Consider the following 10,278-nt stretch of genomic DNA (forward strand, 5'->3'; position numbering starts at 1 on the left):
CCTAAGTTATTGCCGCCTAAAATCACTTTCTATGCATGCCCTGCAGGCGGGTATTGTGTCTCAACTCAAACAGCATTTCACAGACCTAAGAATCTGAGCGTCGCTTTTTGTATACTTCTAAGCGCCAGGACAGAGATGGTCCTTTTTCTGCCTTCGCCTTGAGCCTTTGCCCGGTTTCTCTGAAGCTGGCTCTTTATTTGCAGTTTTAGAGAAGGCCCTTTCAACGCAACAGGCCGGAGGAGGAGGGGGGCAGAGAAACGCTGTCTGGGCAGTGTCCTCACTTTGCTGGCCAGAAGGAAAAGTGAGAGCGTGAAAGTGTGGTGTTCAGGCTCCCTCACCTCTCTGGGAGGCATTTTCACTAAGAACAGCAGCAACAGGCACAGTGGGGCAAACAACACGAAAGGGAAAAACCTCAACGGGCTCCTTCTAGTAGCGAGGCTGGGAAAGAGACTGCTACACAGCGGATGGCTACTGCTCCTGAAAGCAGCCTGTGCGAGTGCTGATCGCCCTAGGCCTGCTTCAGAGCCCCGCCCGCTTCCTTCCTCCTTTCTCCAGGCGGCCGCAGACCCGGCTCCTCCCTGCAGGGCACCGATCAGCCCCGCTCGCATCCGGGCACTTCTTGCCCCTGTGCCCAGAGCTCTCCTGTGCCCAAGTTCGCTGGCTGCTGGATCTTTGCAACTCTTGATTTAAGGATGTTTGTGGCTGTGTTGGTTTGGTTTTTGTTATTGTTGTTGTTGTTGTTTATTTTTGAGATAGGGTTTTAAAAATGAAGTCCAGGCCTAAGTGCAGTGGCGGGATCTGATCTCACTGCAGCCTCGAACTCGTGGGCTCTAGCGTTGATTTAGTTCTTTGTAGGGCGCTGTGGAGTCTTCCCCCAGCACATTTCCTGTGGGTCTTGACAGCCGCCACCAAAACCCCAGAAAAAGCTACTCCAGGCTGCGCAGGGTCTGGAGTTTGGGTTTGGGGATTTGAGTAGTTGCTTTCTTCCCCTTCCTCGCGTGGGAATGCGATGTCCCTTGCGCCCCACTCGGTGGCACATCCTCTCCATTTCTCCTCGCCCGCGCCTGTGGCAAGCCTGAGGCCGCACATTATCAGCGATTGTGGGAAAGGGCAGCGAGCCTTTCCGCCGATCCCGGCCGCCCTAATGAGGGAACAATCGGGCTACACGGCGCTGGCGGCGGGGTCAGGCGCGGCGTCCCGCACAATGGGCGCGGCGCCCGAGCCCCTGACAGCGCCATAAATTGGCCGTGCAAAGCCGAGCACTTGGTGGTCCCCCTTGGAGAAAAGAGCCGCCGCCGAGGGCGCGAAAAGGCGAGTCGGGGAGCCCGCTAGGGAGCCAGTGGCGCCTTTTCTAGATCACCTTGTTAGAACTTAGCGTAGCAGAGGTCAGACGACAGGGACAATAGCAGGGTCCCGAGGTGAATTCCAGGAGGGAGGCTGAGCCCGGCTCCCAGGTCGAGGGGAATGAATGGGGTGGGAGCTGAAGTCGGGGAACCCAGGGGGCCCCATAATCAGAAGGTCGCGGGAGCTCAGAGCTGGAGCCTCAGGAAGCCCAGGCCGAGGTGTCCCCACCCTTGCCTGGGTGAGAAAGGAAAGGCCCCAGGCTGAGGGAGAGATTTCTGCTGCTCCCAGCGTCTCCCCCCTCCCCCCACCGCCTTTTTCTTTTATCCTTTTTTTTTTTTTTTTCTTTTTTAATATATTTTAGTACAGATCTTGTCAGACGGGGACAAGATGAGAAAATCACTAGATGTGGGTGTTGTTTCTCACGGAAGACATACATATAATGCAAAGTACCTTTTGAAGTGTTTTTATTTTAAATCAGAACAGTTTTCTAAGGGAAAAAATGTTTTTTTTCAATTTCAGAGAAATAAATGACATAAGGTTGCTCTTTCTGGTTTTTATTTAGCGTCGATATGCTCTTTTTTTCTCTCTCTCTTACAGACAGACAACTAGAGGGAGAAGGAGGGCTGGAGAGAGAGGGACTCTTACGTGAGGTTTTCAATGAAGTTTTAACTAGAAAAAAAAAAAATGTATGTTAAAGAAAGTTAGCCAAAATAACATCAATAAATGTAGCCATATATCTGGTTTTCAGAGGGTGATTCAGGAGTTTCTGCCTATTGCAGGCTTGGGGCTGCCAAAGTCTTTAGCCAGTCATGTTTTCCCCAAACGCATAAATTTCAATTAAATGAGCCCAAAGAGTTGATTGCTAGACATGGTAACTATTTCCCTCTGAAATTGTGTTTGCACGTGCTGAGGTTGAAGGAATTTCTCTTGTCTTAATTACTTTGGAGGTCAGAGTGTGATCATGTAGAGGACAAAGAGCTGAACACAGGACTTGGGATGAGGGTATGGGTGATTTACTACTTACTACCCTAAGCAAGAACACACTCTGCTGGATGCTGAGCATTTGAGGGCCTCCCAGAGTCCCTTATTCTCTTTACGATTTCCAAATCATATCACACAAGGACTCGCACAAGGCCCAAGCTATGCTGTCAAATATGAGAGGAGCGGGCGCGATGGCTCATGCCTTTAATCCTAGCACTTTGGGAGGCCACTTTGGGTGGATGACGAGGTCAGGGGTTCAAGACCAGCCTGGTCAGCGTGGTGAAACCCTGTCTCAAATAGCCAGGCATGGTGGCGCGTGCCTGTAGTCCTAGCTACTCTGGAGGCTGAGGCAGGAGAATTGATTGAACCCAGGAAGGTGCAGGTTGCAGTGAGCCGAGGTCACGCTACTCCACTCCAACCTAGCGCCTGGTGATGGAGTAAGACTCTTTCTCAAAAAAAAAAAAAAAAAAAAAAAGAGAGAGAGAGAGAGAAAGCCAGTGTTTGTAAAGCCTGCCTTCTTGGTCTCCCACACCCCACTATAGCTAGACAGTTTGATTTGCACAGCTCCAAGGTACAAAGTACAAGAGTTAAGGTGATTGACTGGTCCCCAGCCTCAGCGACAGGAGTGAGCAGAGAATACACAGGCCAGTGATGTTACTTGTTCAAACTGATTTCCCCCACCCTCCCAGAGACAGTGGAACACCCCTGCCCCCAAGTGACAATGTCTCTTAGGCTTCCTCCTTTGTTGGGTAGAGAGGAGGTAGCCACACAAAAAAAAAATAATAAAAAAAAATAAAAAATAAATAAAACTGGTGGGGTAGGTAGAGAAGGGGGGACTATAAATAATCCAAAGGGGTGGCTAGAGAGGCAGAGAGGAGATGATGGGAGAGAGAAAGGTCATACTTTCATATAAAAGGCATGCGCCACTTGACTTAGGAGTAATCTGAAGGATATTTTGTTTGTTTGATTGATTTTCCTTTTTTATTATTCTCTGAAATCTGAAGCTTACGGTTGCCTAAAAGAGGGTGAGTTCTTCTTATCTCCAATTTTCCTGAGGTAGGAAGCACACTGTGGAATAAGGAGAAAGAAAATGCAGATATGAGTAGCCTCTCCAGGAAGCAATGTGACTAAATACTCTTTATACAAAACCAAAGAATTAGATAAATACGTGTTGAAGTGTTATTCCTGAAAGCTGGAGAAAGAAAACTTACTTCTAAGGTGAGTCGGATTAGGTTTCTCTCTTAATCTGATTACGTTTTAATACACAGGACTTGCTTTCTGAGGGTGGATAAGAACTGATAACTTCTTGGAGCAGAGGGTTACTCAAAAACCATCTGGAGGCAAAAAGAGCATAGTATATGTTCTAAATTCGGGCCCTACATTAAGTTGAACAATAATTCTGTTCATATATTTCATGTTCTTTCCAAAGATCCCTATTAAAGTCACATTTTTAAATAATTTACATAAAAGAAAAGCTTAAAAGGATGTTTTAAAATGTAGGGAAACTAACTACAAACAGTATTCTAAATAGACAAACACAAAATTTTGTTAAAATGGAAAATGGAAGCATGGGAGAAGGAGGAGATAGGAATTTCTAAGTCATAGTATATTATTCTTTCTGAATACAGTATTGATTTTGACATCCACAAATCGATATGGAAACATACAAACATGCAAAATTCCCAAACTGCTCCCAAAATCTTATCTTGAAAACAATACTAGTCTATACTTTAAGAAAATATTGCTAAGGATAATTCATTCTGTTCGTTGATTATTTAAAGCAGGAAAATCCTTTTCCACTAATAACGTGTTATTTCAACAGTTTAATTAATATAGTTTCATACTATTTAACAGTTTTATAGTACCTGGAGTGGTTAAAAATATTGTACTGCCAAAATAAATTTGAAGGATCACTTGGAATTAATATCCCTACAGACTGCATTGTACACTGTTTAGTCACTCTGAACAATTACAAAGACTTTGAAATCACAGCAGTTATTTGTGATACTATTAATATTTCTACTTCACCTCCTATTATGTAAACATAAGTGAGTGTACAAAAGTACATAGTTTTCCTTTTCACTTGAGTGCGTTTCCCATCCCCTAAGGAAAAGACAAGATACACTTTTGGATTCTTCAATGATGCCATTCAATTGTTTTCCATGTAAAAAGCGTGAATGATTTCTCTGTTACTGACCTATTTTCAAGTTGTTGAATTAATATGTTTAAGCAAGAGAAGGAAAAAATAGAAGAAAATATATTACTATTCTAACCTTGTATTATGAGCATGTCACGTGTTCTTAAAGAATTGCGGAGTGAAGGAATAAGAAAATGTGACGCTTGGAAGAAAGAACACAGCGCCGAGAGGCCTTGTTGCTGAGTGTGCCGAACAATAGGCACCCTCCAAGGATGCTTGCCTGCAATTCCAGCTCCGCCATCAATTCACTGTATGCCTTTGGGTAAGTCACTTAACCTTTCTGGGTCTCAGTTTCCCCATGGGCAAAATGGTGGTTATTATCATAAACCTCTTACCAGTATTTTGCAAAGAACAATGATTACAAATGAATGCAAATCATCTTGTGTGTGTTAAGAATGACATACAAGTGCTAGGAAATAGCACAAGCTTGTAGTTCACAATACACTTTTCCAGAAACAACAGGCAGATGTTGCAAGCATAGAATAATAACAAGAATCAGGGACCACCAAGCAAATTACAACCAAGGGAATCTTTTAGAAAGAATTCACGAGTCACTGGACCAAAATGGCCAAGTGGAAAAGGAGAATTAACTCTCATTTTTTAATTTAAATTATCATCAGAAGTAATGTTGGTGTAACAAACCATAACATATACTTAGTTTGAGTTAGTCTAAAATTCTTCTAGAAATATTGGTTGCGTGTTACATGTTTTCTGTGTGGAAAGCAAATACACAACTTAGAGAAGGTATTTCATATGAAAAAAAAAAGAATGTCTTGTTTAGGATATATAATGCATGTCCTGTTCTGTAATGCAGGAAGATTTCACAGGTAGCTTTCTAAGAGGATGAAAGAACACATAATGATTAACTAAAAATGTTCAGTAATGCTTTAGTTTGGACCTAAGTGGAGTACTCTTTATTTGCACTGTATTTTTTAATAAACTTGAATATTTGACATGCAATAACCAATGCTTTTGCATCACATTTACATCTGAAGGATCAAAATTTTCATGTTTAAAAACAAGTTATATCTAAAAGCATGCTCAAAGTCATATACAGTTGTGTATTCTTTTTAACTAAATCTCAAAAATGAAAAAATGACAAATGAAGAGCATATAATACTCATGACAGCAAAAGTTTAATAGCGTACACACAGGCAGAATTATTACAAATCAGTAAGAAAGGCAAACAAGTCAGTAGGAAAAGACAGTTGAAATGAACAAGCAATTAGCAAAATAATAAATACAACTGTCTAACTCACATCTGAAAAAGCATTTAATTTAAATGGTAGGCATACTAATACTCTGTGCCATACATCAGGTGGCAAATAAATACATTGAAACTTTCTCAAGAAACAACCAGGAATAACTATCACACACTATAAAAAGTGCTGTGCCTTTATCCCAACCACTTCATTTCTTGGAATTTTTGGTAAGAAAAAAAATCATTATCATGATTATTATTGTACCCTAAGACTTAACTATAAAGATAAATATTACGGCATCACTAAACTGAGTAAATGGGAACAATTCTAAGTGTGCAACAGTGGGGCAATTGGTTAAATCCACTACGACATGTGCATACCATGCAATGTTATGTGGCTGATAGAAAAGATGCTGTGATGGAGAGGAATGTATAACAAATAGAAGGATATTTTAAAAGTGTTAGATGCAAAACAGGTGAGAAACAATAGACAGTGCCTGGTCCCGTTTTGAATAAAGAAAGAAATATCAGGCAGGATAGGGTAGAGTATTTGCAATATAACAAAAACACAAAACTTTTTAGAGGCTTACAACAACCAGTGTTTAGTGCTCGTCATATTCCAGGTCCGTCTTGGCAGTAGGGAGTTCTGCTCTGTATCCCCTCACGCTGTGACACAAAAACAGATCAGTCACCACCTCAAACTTGGCTACACTGCAGCAGAATCAAAGAGCACTCCAGAGCTGGTTTCCCCAACTTAGTAGCCACTTGCCCCGTGTTGCTCTAGAGTACTTGAAATGGGACTTGGGTGAATTCATATTGCTATAAGTGCTAAATATATACCTGATTGCAAAGACTTTGTCCAAATAAAAATAGTAATTAAAAAAGAATATAAAATATCTCAATAATTTTATATGGATTTCATGTTGAAATTATATTTTAAATATCTTATGTTAAAGAAGATATATTATTAAAATGAATTTCACCTGTTTCTTTAACATTTTTAATGTGTTACTAGAAACTTTAAAATTACACACCTGACTGAAATTTGTGGGAGCCACAGTCCTCTAGAGTGTCTTGTACCAGTGATTGAATGCTGTACCTCATTGGCTAGAATCAGTCACCCAATCTCAGGAAGGCCAGAAAATGCAATCCCACAACGTAGCTGGAAGGCAGCTAACTGGAAATCAATGGTGAGAAGTCCTAAGAAGCGCCATAGTAAGAGAAAGAGGCAGGAGCAGGCAGGGGTCAGAACAAATTTTGGAAAGTATATTTAAGATCATCTGAGTTAAATGTGTGTTACTTGACATCCAAAAATTTATTTAGAAAGCCCTTGAGATTACCTCCAGGATCTAAGCAGTCAACTTCTAAAGCAACCATTAATAAAATGGAGTCATGAGACTGCCCTATAACAGCTTGTGGAGAAAGAAATGTCTCGAATATTACATTAGTGTGGGCAAAGAAGAAGATCAGCAACAATTTGGGCACACACACACACACACACATACACACACACACACAGAAAGGCAGACATTCGCAGACTTTGGTTTGCTATTGAGCTGCTTCTTATCAGAGCAATTCTATGTAGTACACTCTAGGGTACCAAGCAACAGTTGGGCAAAACACACACACACACACATGCAGACATTTGCACACTTTGATTTGCTATTGTGCTGCTTCTTATCTGGGCTACTTTATATAGTACACTCCAGGGTGAGAAGCAACGGGAATTGATTGATAGATGGGTCAATGAGTATTATTCTCCTGAGAAAAGCTAAGGGGTCGGCAAATGTACGCAAATGTGTAGGTATGTCCCTAAGTATTGAAAACCTTGAAATACACGCTGCAAAAGGTACACCATCATTGTCACTGGATACTGGAATCCCACATGATTTTAAATTCTTTCTTTTCCCTTACCTTTCTTTTCAGATCATCCACAAGAAATGAATGATGTTCAAAATTACTTGTCATGCCCTTTGCTTGGGGCTGAAAACAAGATGCAGTCGTACAGATTTCAATTACAGAAGGGCAAGCAAATGGAGTGTGTACTCTAGAGGCAGACTGCCTGGGATCAAAATGCTTGCAGTATAACCATCGACAGCCTCCATAACTTATCTCTTCCCAGGTTAACCAACCTGTAAAATGGGGGTAATATTTGTTCCTTCCTCATAGGGTTGTGCATAAAAATCTGATGAGATTATAGTGTAAAGAAGTGAGAACCTACAGAAACCTTTCCATAAATGCTACCTATTATTATTAAATTGCAGCTTTCATTTAGGTTTCAAATTTAAAGTAAAGACTAAAATCAGCTGAGATATACTCCAATCTCCAGCTAATGTTTGCAAAAGTATTAGTAGTATTCCCTTCATCTTTCCTCATCCCTTTTTTTTTTTTAAAGAACTCTAACTGGTAAAATGCATTTATTTCCCTTGTATCTGTACAAGCCATTGATTTGTCAGGAGAGAAATACAAAGACTTTCATATTTTTACTGCTCTCTATCCTGAATTAACACCCTGCTTCTGAATCTAAGGCAGCAAAACTCTATTCAGTGTTTTAAGAGTGGGTAAAATATATGGAAATGAGAATAGCCTTGACAAGTTAACATCAATGCGAATGAGACTAGAGAAATAACATTCTGTATATGAGTGCTTTTCTTTTAAATAGTCTTACCAACTTTCAAATGATTAGACAATTTTGTTTCATTCCCTTCAAATTTACAAATTAATATTTTTAAGAGATGGAGTTAATAAGCAGTTAAAAACTATAAAGGCTTCCTCAATGAAGTTCGGAGTTTTTCTGTATAAAACTGACTTAGAGTTACAATAAAAATAGCAATATCATGCAATAGTATATTTGTATTTCTCCGTTTAATTGCTTTTTATTTTCAAACAGTATGCAACTAAGACATGCCTGAGTGAAGTTTCCTAGGAGCCAAATAATTAATCCAACATTTATCTGAAATGCAGAACTAACTTGCATAATTCTTCAATTGAATATCACACCTTTGATGGGGATATACAAATTGTTTCAACCTGAGGCTTGAAAACATGTGTCATAAAGCATTCTGATTAATCAAGAGCACCTTGTAATTCGCTGCATTTGGAATGTAGATACCTAACTTCCTGAATCTTTTAACAAAATACCTGTAAAATTGCATGATCAAAACTATACCTCCACTGAGCAAAGTGACAGAGATGGTACTAACATCAACAAAAGGTAAGAGAAGGGCAGATTTCAAAAGCTTCTAGTTGTTTCTGTACTCTCTGCATTCTTACAGTGAAATCAAGAGCTGAAAAAGATTCTAGGGTTTAAAATTCAATTAAAGCAAACACTTCTGACAATTATTTTACTATTTGATGTAAAAAACTAGATTTTTTTGGTCTAATACTTTAGTTGCTTGCCTCTTTTTAATTTTTTCATATGTATGATTTTATTTTAAAGTTCCACTGAGGCAGTATACATATGCCAGCCAGAAAATGCAGATATTAAGGGATTTTATTCATAACAGGCTAAATTTGTCTCTTGTGAAAGATAAAAACACTTTAGAGTTGATGAGTCTATGATTTTAAGTAAAATCCTCATTCAAATGTGATTGCTTTATAGGTTTAACTCTGGTCAGAGTAATTTGTGTTCTTTCTATATATTACTCCAACTATAATAAAGCTGTTTATGCAAATGTGAAATTGTTGCTATTGCAGAATCTTTCCAGCCATGCAAGGTTGTAATGTTAAATTCCCATTCACGATCAAAATTCCACATATTTACAACCTGCAAACATCCAAAATTCACACTTCAACATCTGTGGGGCTGCCAACTTCTACTGAAATCTATAGTATGCTTTTTTAGAAGTGGAAGAAAAAGAACATAAAACCTTGAGGTAAGTACAATTCAATAATTATGCTAAATATTTACCAAATGTTTGTTATGGGATGTATTTTATTAGTTGATAACACTTAGAAACTGATTAGGGATGCAAAAGGCTTAACAAGTTTGCAGAATTTTTACTGCAGACTGTGGCTCAAGAATTTATAGCATGCCAAAAACACACAGCATGCACAATTCTCGAACATAAGCTTAAAAGTTTTTTCATTTACAATATTCAATTCCTCCAAATTCCTTTTATTATACCAACTTTGACACTGTTCTGATAATGAGTATCGTTACACTCTTAATAAAGCCTTTATCTTCCCATATTCTCTCTCATTGAAAAAGTCAAGAGTTTCTATCGTATCTAGTATGCTAAATACCTTCAAAGTAAATAACTTAATGTGGAATATTTTCCCAGATCTTTTAAAAATAGTTTAAGTGATGCTTCGTGTTTCTGCACATTAACTGGATTATGAGTTAGTATTTTAAGGGGATTATGAGTTATTAAACTCAGACCATAGGATCTATGGACAATGCAATTTCTTTTTCAACTGTATTTTATCATATCTCTTGTTCCTTCAAACTGTATTCTGGTCCCTCTGAATTTGGAGGTAAACGAAGAAGGCGACAGGTTTTGCAGGGAAAGTGAGTAAAACGACAAGCTGCTCTGACACATGAGCTAGTTGCTGC

The 10,278-nt window shown here is 39.4% G+C and overlaps 2 long non-coding RNA genes across 2 annotated transcripts; one reads left to right on the forward strand and one right to left on the reverse strand.

The window, feature by feature from the left end:
- Positions 1–1,885: 1,885 nt before the first annotated feature.
- LOC103787792 (uncharacterized) lies at positions 1,886–7,376 on the reverse strand. The gene is made up of 4 exons (XR_001906988.5): positions 6,758–7,376; positions 6,314–6,389; positions 3,537–3,659; positions 1,886–3,393 (listed from the first exon to the last, which is right to left on the reverse strand). It is a non-coding gene; the product is annotated as an uncharacterized LOC103787792 (long non-coding RNA).
- Positions 3,303–9,404, forward strand: LOC118147224 (uncharacterized). The gene is made up of 3 exons (XR_013526347.1): positions 3,303–3,543; positions 4,632–4,784; positions 7,650–9,404. It is a non-coding gene; the product is annotated as an uncharacterized LOC118147224 (long non-coding RNA).
- Positions 9,405–10,278: the final 874 nt, after the last annotated feature.

The sequence above is a fragment of the Callithrix jacchus genome, chromosome 14 (assembly GCF_049354715.1).
Source record: "Callithrix jacchus isolate 240 chromosome 14, calJac240_pri, whole genome shotgun sequence".
Lineage (NCBI taxonomy): Eukaryota > Metazoa > Chordata > Mammalia > Primates > Cebidae > Callithrix > Callithrix jacchus.